The 10,072-nt window shown below is 41.6% G+C and overlaps 1 long non-coding RNA gene across 1 annotated transcript in view; it reads right to left on the bottom strand.

Moving 5' to 3' along the window:
- Window positions 1–9,321, bottom strand: part of LOC108580931 — a 53,028-nt gene extending 43,707 nt beyond the window's left edge. Inside the window, exon 1 of the long non-coding RNA XR_004176025.1 lies at window positions 6,734–9,321. This is a non-coding gene — a long non-coding RNA (uncharacterized LOC108580931). The remainder of the gene's footprint in view (window positions 1–6,733) is intronic.
- Window positions 9,322–10,072: the final 751 nt, after the last annotated feature.

Genomic DNA, 10,072 nt, shown 5'->3' on the forward strand with positions numbered 1-10,072 from the left:
TTCTTTTCAGATCTACAATCCATATCATCTTGCACCCCGCCTGCTACCCACGCACTCTCTTGTCATTCTGATGCCTGGTTATGGTGCTTCTGTTTAACTTAGTTGGGCAGCCAGGAACGGGTAAAAGAGGGGATCCAATGTTTACTGAGACACAAGGTCTCACAGGAGTCACTTTAAGACTGCAGTAGAAAGCTTCATATGAATAATGAAGATCTACTTAACAATTACCATAATCATTCTGGTACAGGAAGAGAGAGTTAAAGTCCATTATTACATTTAAAAAAAAAAGGTACAACAAATTTGCTATGAGTTCCAAACATGTTAAACAAGAATGAATTATTTTCCTGTAGCTCATCTTATCCTTTTAAATGTATTTTCTCAGAATTCATTCAGAATTCTGCGTTCCACTAAGAATATCGTAATACTCACTTAGTTTTCATGAGGTGATCAAGGCTACGGATTCTTCTGTAACCCCTCTCCCTACCTCTTAAACTTTAGGACTGTGAGAAATGAATTCATCTTGACTTCATTTGGAGCCTACATATTTGTTTTTTGCCATGGGCCAATTTGGCAGTGTGTATTTTAACTTTCATACTTTATATTATTTTGATAATACATATTTTGATTAAATAACTACAAAAAACATAAACTTTAGATGATATTTTGCTCTGTGAGGAAAAATACAGCACACCAACAAATGTACAAACAAAAATATTCAGCAATTTGTAAGAAATATGACACCAATTGTGGTGGAAATTATGGAAACAAGAAACAAATCATGAGCAGGTATGATTTTACCCTTATTCCAATTTACACTTCTTTTTAAAAATTTTAATGATGTTAACTTTTCTTTATGCTTCGTTATTTTATTACCAAGTGACCCGTGAAGAGTTTGGTTTCTTGAGAGGTCAGTTCATCATAACAGAATTTGGTCCTAATTAAAATGAGATTATCACAGGACACTAGATCCAAGAAATGTGCTTCTGAGGTGGGTATTCTGTTACTCATTTTCGTTTAATAGACATAACGAAGGCCAGAACAAATTGCCCCTTTCAAATAACAGCTCTTTGGGAAATATGTCTGGCTTTGGTAAATTTTTATGTTTGAATGGAAGATTAAATTAGCCTTATAAATTTCTTAATGTTTAGAGAAATTCATCATCAAAACCAAAGTAAAATAGTTACAAATGTCTAGAACTTCATTTTCTGAAGAAAATTACTTTTTGCTTATATATTTTGATTTTTCAGTATATTGGGGTAAACTCGTTTCCAACAGGATAACTTGTAAACTCTCTTTTGTCATCGTATTAGAGAGTAAGCTAAGCTGCTGTATGAAAGACAGCCTCCAAAATTCAGTGGCTCAAAGAACAGCCAAGTTTATTCGTGTCCCAAGTAACAACCCAGGTAAGCATCCTAGCGTGGTGGGCAGCTTTGTGCCCATCAGTCACTGGAGACCAGGCTGGCAGAGGCTCTGCCACCAAAAGTCAGCTTCCAGGGTGCTCTGGCCATGGGCATTCCAGCTGGCTGAGTGGGGGAAAGAGAAGTCCCTGGCCAGAGGTTTCCTCTCATGCAGATGAGGCAGAAGTTCCTCAAGTCTCCCATACTCATATTCCAATGGCAAATGTCCAGTCACATGGCTACACCTCACTACAAGGGAGACTGGAAAATAGAGCCTCTCCATGTGCCCAGGAAGAGGGGAAGAACAAAAATAGTGGAAAGCTGCTGTCTCCATATACTCTTTGATTATGAAAAATTATTAATAATAGCAACATGCATTGCGAGGTCTCTGATACGGTTTGGATCTGTGTCTCCACTCAAATCTCATATTGAATTATAATTCCCAATGTTGGGGGAGGGACCTGGTGGGAGGTGACTGGATCATGGGGGTGGATTTCCCCCTTGCTGTTCTCATGATAGTGAGTGAGTTCTCATGGGATCTGATGGTTGAAACGTGTGTAGCACCTCCCTCTTTGCTCTCTCTCTCCTGCCCCACCACGTGAAGACTGTGTCTGCTTCCCTTTCGCCTTCTGCCATGATTGTAAGTTTCCCGAGGCCTCCCCAGCCATGCCTTCTGTACAGCCTGTGGAACTGTGAGTCAATTAAGCCTCTTTTCTCCAGAAATTACCCAGTCTCAGGTATGTCTTTATAGCAATGAGAGCAGACTAATACAGTCTCTAAGAATGCTATACAAACACAATTAAATATACGAAATAAAAGGTTAATTTTTTTTCTATTATGAACATATTTAACAAGGTAAAAACCAAGGCAGGCCTCTCTGATTTTATGTCACCACATCAAAAATATTTGTGTTAACAAACACACAGAGGAAATAGCCAACTTAAAATAAATCATGTTCTAAAAGCTGGAAATTCATTTTCTCTTTGAAACAATGTTCTAAAAATGGCCAGGTTCCAAAATTATTTCAAAAGCACTTATTTATTTTATGTGTTACATCAGCAATGAAAAGTAATGGAAGACAATACTGTACTATAGCACTCAAAATGGAAAAATTGTTAACTAGAAAAAATTTTAAAGTACTTTTTTTTTTTTGAGATAGGGTCTCATTTTATTGTTCAGGCTGGAGTGCATAGCACAATCACAGCCCACTGCAGCCTCGACCTCCCAGTCTCAAGCAATTCTCCCACCTCAGCCTCTCCAGTAGCTGGAACTACAGGCATGTACCACAATGCCCAGCTGTTTTTTGTTTTTTGGTTTTTTGTTTTTTTTGGTAGAGATGGGCTCAAGCAATCCTCCTGCCTAGGCCTCCCAAAGTGCTGGGATTACAGGTGTGAGCCACCATGCCTGGCCATAAAGTACTTTTTTTTTTTTTTGAGACAGAGTCTCGTTTTGTCTCCAGACTGGAGTGCAGTGGTGCAATCTCAGTTCACTGCAAGCTCTGCCTTCTAGGTTCAAGGGATTCTCCTGCCTCAGCCTCCCAGGTAGCTGGGACTACAGGTGTGCGCCACCACACCCAGCTAATTTTTGTAGTTTTAGTAGAGACGGGGTTTCACCATGTTGGCCAGGATGGTCTTGATCTCTTGACCTTGTGAACTTCCCACCTCGGCCTCCCAAAGTGCTGGGATTACAGGCATGAGTCACTGTGCCCGGCCAGTACATTTTTAATAAGGAAATTAAGTGCAACTAGAGAAGCATATGGTGGGGAGCAGGGAGTAGGAAATGAAGGCTTCAATATAAAGTACATTCTCAAAAGCATTGTGGCAGTGGTTCTTTATTTGAACACACACCAAAATGCATGACTTTGCTATTTCCTCCTTCAAGGTTTATCACAAGCAAAATTTATATGTTTATCAGCTTTGTGTTACAGGTAGATTTGGGGAACAAAATGGGAGGGAGAAAATAATGAATGGAGGTGTAGGAGGAGAGGATTCTATAAGGAAACAGGAAAGAGCTGGGAGGCAGCAGAAAGGAAGAAAAGGCTTCCAAGTGCAAGTCTCTATGTCTACATGTGCATGTAAAGAAAGCAATGGCAGAGGAAGGACGAGGTTGAGGGTTAGGGCAAGGGACAAAGACTGACACACGTGTGATCTCTTAGGGGAAGGAGGAGAGCAATTTGGAACTGAGTTTTCCCTGGCCCAACCATTAGGAATTCAATTAGTGGCCGCAGTACGGGTCTCGGGCTGGGGAGGCAGTGTGCAAATGCCCATGTGTAGAGAAAGAATGCTCACGCGCTGAGAGGAGTTCAGGGAGAGGCTGACCTCTATTTCATTTTTCTTTAATTGGCACAAGGAAAGTTCATGGTTTAAAATTATGACAAGGATAACATCTTAAAATGCAAACTAAAAGAACCTTCTTGGCAGAGGATTCTTAAACTAGACCAGGGCAAACAAAAAGATACTACCTCTGCACAGGAGGATCCCGGTGAACATGCCCAGCCTCCCTGCATCTTTCAAGTACACGTGTATTTTCTTCTTTCTAGCTGTTCTACTTCAGTTCAACTTAATAGTTCCCCTACTGCTTACAATGTGACTTCTGATATGCTTGATCTTGAGTAAAATGGCAATTCAGAGCAGCTCGATCTGGGGGTGAGACCTGTGTCTTAAATACAGTGGAGGGCTGTTCCCTAGGAACCTGACTGACTGCTCACAGCTCATGGATAGCAAAGCTCACCAACGGATGCCCGTTTTTCTAGCTTGACAATTGCATGTACTATAATCAGACAGACCTGACATTTGGGTTCCTCTAAAATGGCTTTGAATTGTTTTCAAAGCAGTACTTGGTTTAACAGTGGCACAAGCAACAATAACCCATCACCATGGGTATCAAGAGCCCAGACTGTAAAGCCCACATATGAAACAAAGATTTCTTTAACTTCTGAAAATGACAGTCCCCTTTGAAAGTAAACATAAATTGTCACACTGACTGCGAACTATTTAATCAAATGTTTTCTGTGGTTTCAGAGAATACAAAGACAACCCCAAACATGTCAGCACAATTTCTCTCACCAATTTCTTTGATTCTACCTTATTGCAACATTAATTTCTCAGAGATAAAAGTTGACAAACAAAGGATAGAAGTGGTATCAAGTTTAATGAAAACAAATGTCAGTACAGAAGGCTTTAAAAAAAAATTTCTGTATTCTGTCTCAAATCTTAACTCTGACCCTAATTCACTGCATTATCTTAGGCAGGTCATTAGAGATGTGTAGATTTGATCCCTCAACTAGAGAATGAAGGGATTGGATGGTAGCAGCTCTAGGACCCCTTCCAGCTCAACAGGCTGTGATGCTGATTTTTCAGCTTAAGTTGTGCCATGACAGGGAACTTTCCTGGCAGTCTGTGGTTGCTTGGGATGCGGTATCCTGCTTCAGGCCTATACAAATCTGTCCTGAACAGGTATCTTACAGCTGCTCTGGTCCCTCTGCTAGAGGCTGCTTAGATGGGGGTGAGTCCACGGAAATTGTGTACCTAGCTCTATTGAATTTTTGAAAAGCTGCCATATGACCCTTGGAAGGTTTTCCCATACGTTCTGACTACCAAGCCAACTTTACAGACAGACACAAACAGACACTCACAGTCAACACCAATAAATCCTTTGAACACTACTCTTTTGCTCAGCCCCTGTCCTGCCACACAGAATTCTTTCAGAATAATCAAGCCAAGTCTCTACTCAGACTGTGAATAAAATATTGATTTTGCTTTTTAACAATAACACATCAGAGGCCTGGTTTACCAGTATTTTTCTTTATTATTTGCAGTAATAACCTCTGAGTAAGAATATTTATCAGCAGAAAGAACCAAAACCAAAACCAAAAACAAAGAAGTGCATGAAGGAAACATTTCAGTTTGCCAATCTGGAGACTAACAACCACATCTGATGTTAACACTCATCTCAGAATCACCAGCAGAACATCCAGTCCCCTCTTTTTCTGCTCCTGAGAGGCTGGGTTTCTGGTCTCACACCAACTCCTTGTCCCGCCACAAGAAAGCATCTCACTAAAAGACCAGGCTTCTCCCAATCTGAAACTTCTGGTTCCTGTAGACAGACTAAGGCTAATAGCGGACATGAACTGAGGCCTACTCTATCTCAAATACAGTTAATCCTTCAACCACATATTTTGGAAAATACTCATTATCATCATTCCCTTTTACACATGCAGATGCTGGGGCCCAAATAGATTAAATAAACCACCGCATGTCAGCACCAGAATCACCACTATAGACAGATGCTGATGACACACAACTCACGACTTGCCTGGAGCCATCTCTGGTCCTCTGTTTTCCTGCCCTTGAGGGTAGAGTTAGTGTAGCCAGGATGAAAACGGGATTTAAAAAGTAACAAACGGCATCTTATAATGTCCTATTTTTCATTCCCAAATATTCTGTCCTTTAGAGAATTGTCTTGTTCAGGCTCAGGTCTCTGAAGAGAGCTCTGAAAAGTGGATTACTTTGCTTTTCATTCATCTAACAAAGACTCACTCAAGCACTTCTCGTGCACAGTGAGTACTGAACTGGCTATGAGAGAAAAAATAACACCCAGATGTTGTCCATACCCGAGAAGGATTATAATCCAGTGCCTAACAGCCTTTCAAACCTCTGCCATGCCTATTTACCTTCCGGTACATCTTCTCTTCGGCTTATGTAACTTTATGCTTATATTAAGAAAATTTTTACAATTTTTAGTAAATGACTAAATGTAAATGACATTTAGCAATCGTAAAATGACTATTGCTCTTTTATTACAAAAGAGGAAAGGGGAGACTGGCATGCTAATCTATCTTTGATTAATTTCAGATACTGGGATTCTAATAAATAGTGTTTTGTTGTAACCAACACTTCCCAAGGGAATATCAAGTGCTAAAATTAAAAAAAAAAAAAAAAAAAAAGAAGAACTGAAAAACATCTCTGCCCTGAGGAGAAGAAAAAAAATTCCTTTTCTTCATTTACTCTCTGAAACTACACAGGACTGAATAGATTATCTGCTTGTGTCTGGAATTACTGGAGTGTTTTTCAGGCTTTTTTTCTTCAGTTTGATAAACTATCATAACCACTATAAGTATGTGGACTCTCCAGTTTTGAGAGCCAAGGGGCGCCAAGGGGCAACAAGTGGCATGAGGCTATTTCTTCTTAGGGTATCAACGTTTTGTAATTTATTTGTTGTAACGCTTTAGTGACTAATAGAGCTCACTGGATGCATAGAATAAAGTAGAAAACAGACCACAGAATTATATTCAGTGAATATTATGTTCCTAATGTTGATCTCTCTTCAAGACTTACCTATTTTGTTTTCTCGGTTCTTTCAGCTGTATTTTGAGCTGCTCTTTAGGGCATTACCAGAAGCTGGAGCGGGCTTCATGTCCCACCTCCTCTTCCAAAGGCACCAATTCTAATTTGTGATTCATAGATTCAGAACCCTAAAAGTAGATGCAACATTCAAGGAAATTCTGTAAGCCTTTACATTATTATAAGAACAATACATCCCCACCTGGGAAGGTAGTCCTCTTGGAATACACACACAGTCTTGAAGGGGAGGCACAGGAGCCATGGAGAGGACAAGGGGACTCCCATGAGCCAGCCAGATCTGCCAGCCAGGGCTGAGGTTCACTGGGGAGGCATATTTTCAGATCATTCTTCCATCTCAGAGAAGGTGCAGGAAGGCAAAGTGACTTGTTCCGGTTCATGAAGATAATTCATGGAATATCACTCACAGGATTTTTTCCTAGGATGGCCTCTTACCTGGTAAAAGAAAGAAAAGAGTAAAATGCACATAGTTACCTTAGTCATAGTCATCCATGGGTTATTTTCCAATTTGCTTAGAAAAAGACTTGGAAACTTACCAGTCACTCTAAAATAAAATAGATTAATTTACTTTGTGAGGGAAACAGTCCATGGTGAGGCTTTGATGTTGTGGGACCCGCCCAATCCTCACTCACTCCTCACCCTCAGCATACTCTGGGCACTAGGCAAAAGGAACCTGCCTAATCCAGGCTCTCAATTTGCAATTCCACTCTGATCTTTTCACCTTGAGCTGGTGCCAATTCTATCAGTTATCTTTGATTCCTGCCTCACTCTTTAACTACCTATTGAAGTGGCAGATGCAGACTTTGAAGTCAGACTTCCTGGGTTTGAATCTTAGCCCTGTCACTATCTAAGGATGAGACTGTGGGCAAATTACTTAATCTCTCTGTGCCTTGGCTTCTGAATCTACAACACAGATACAATAATAGTACCTAATTCATAAGAGTTATTATGAAGATTTAAAAAGTTAATACGTGAGCATTTAGAACAGTGCCTGGCACAGAATATACTGAAATACAAAACTATTTGCTTAGAGCCCACAGATAATAACAGTTATTATGACTATGATGTTATAACAATACTTATGTACCCAGCACTATACTTTACACACATTCTAGTTGATCCTCACAATAACTCTGTGTGTGCCACTAATATTGTCTTCCCCTTCCTACCATCCCCTTCTGTTTTTGCAGATAAGAAAGTTAAGGCCATTCTCTCTCCCTCTCTTTCTCTCTTCCTCCTCTCTCCCCGTCCCTCTCCCTCTCTTTCTTACACTTGTACCATGTGATGGCTGGTTCCCCTTTCCTTCCGCCAGGATTGGAAGCTTCCTGAGGCTCTCATGAGATGCTAAGCAGATGCCGGCGCCACATTTCCTGTATAGCCTGCAGGACTGTGACAAGCCAATTAAACCTCTTCTCTTTATTAGTGAAAAAAAAAAGGTGGGCAGAAAATTAAGACCAGAGAACTTAAACAACTCGCTCATGATCACTTGGGTAGAAAGACGCAGAGCCAAGGTTTGAACTAAGATCTGTCTTGGTATCTTTCCAATCTCTCCAGAAAAGGGTCTTAAGAGTCCTTTTTATAAATCAGTGGTCTCACTCCCTATACAGGTCAGGAAGGCTGGGCTCTCTGCAGAGACTGAAGAGCAACAGGAAGAGAAAGCTCTCTTGGAAGGTGGTGACACCTTCCAAGATGATGACACCGTAAATGTCTTTTTTTTTTTTTTTTTGAGACGGAGTCTTGCTCTGTCACCCAGGCTGGAGTGCAGTAGCTGGATCTCAGCTCGCTGCAAGCTCTGCCTCCCGGGTTCACGCTATTCTCCTGCCTCAGCCTCCCGAGTAGCTAGGACTACAGGCGCCCGCCACCTCGCCCGGCTAGACACCGTAAATGTCTTAACTAGCTTACCCCCTGCCTTCCACCATGCCACATGGTGCCCATGCAGACTGTGTTGCTGGGGGCCACCCCAGGTCCCTTGCTTAGCTGATTACAGTATCAGATGCTCTGATTCCAGCCAAAGTGGTAGTATTTCTCATTTCTATATCAGTAGTTTAACTTAGAGTCCTTTAATTCTACCCTAGCCTTGGAGTAAAGGGAATTTCTTTTCCTTTCCCAGAGGGAAAAAAGAAAAACAAAGGAAAAAAAAAAATGATCTTCCTCTGTTCCTTCAGAGCCCACAGTAGCCAATGTCTTGTCACTCTTGCCCCACACCCACCCATTCTGTTGTCCATGTCTGAAATGGTGTCTTCAGCAGGTCTGGGGCTGGTGAAGGACCTGAGGGGGGCCCTTCCTGTCCACCTCCTCCACTCCTCACTGCACCTGTAGCCTTCATCCAGCACCTCCCAGGACAGCCTCTAGGCACTCCCGTAAAATTCAGGTGAATCAACTACATGGTCTTTGTTTTTCCCAAAAAACCATCAGAAGTACCCTTGTTGGGTATAGCTCATCAAGCTAAATTTAGGAAGAAGGGCCAGGCGTGATAGCTCATGCCTGTAATCCCAGCACTTTGGGAGGCCGAGGCAAGTGGATTGCTTGATGCCAGGAATTCAAGACCAGCCGGAGCAACATGACAAAACCCCTTCTCTACCAAAAATACAAAAATTAGCCAGTCTCATAACTCAGTCTCAAAATAAATAAAAATTTAAAAATAAAATAAATTTTAAAAATTAATTTAAGAAGGGGAATAGCATGGGAAGGATGTCTACTCTGTTCCCCCTCCCCATATTATTTAACTGTCAAACTACTAGAAAATGTCAGGGAAACTGAAGTTGAATGTTGTTACATGAAGAGTGGGTGGAAAAACTGTCTGAAGAGAGACAGAGGTCACTGCAGAGGAGGCTAGGGAAGATAGCAATCCTAGTGGGCAGCAAAAGGTATTGGTAGAGGAAAGATAAGCAGGCAAGCATATTTCTAGGGCTAATGGGAGACAAGAAAGGAGATTGGTAAGTAGGCCTCAGACATAAGCCTTAACCCAAGGCTCCTCTTGTCCTATTCCAGGCTGTCTAGACCTATCCTAAATTTTCCTAACATCCTCAGTTCTTCCCCTATTGGGCACCTTTTCTCAGTCCCAGAAGCCACCACCAGCTGCCATTCCTTGGCACAAAGGGTGGGTGAGCGGAGACAGGGTTCCTAAGCCCCGTTTGGCTGCTGCAGTACTTTCCATAGTATGCTTTGCTTGTTATAGGATTATTAGGGGTTGGTCTGCAGCTGTAACCCATATATGAGAGTGTTCCCATGTATAGTGAATAAGTGGTGTCCTGCCCAGATCCCCTTCTTGGGCTGGTGAACATCAGTAGCTGCTGTGTTAGTTGCTCTTGGAAG

Source organism: Papio anubis, chromosome 9 (genome assembly GCF_008728515.1).
Source record: "Papio anubis isolate 15944 chromosome 9, Panubis1.0, whole genome shotgun sequence".
Classification (NCBI taxonomy): Eukaryota; Metazoa; Chordata; class Mammalia; order Primates; family Cercopithecidae; genus Papio; species Papio anubis.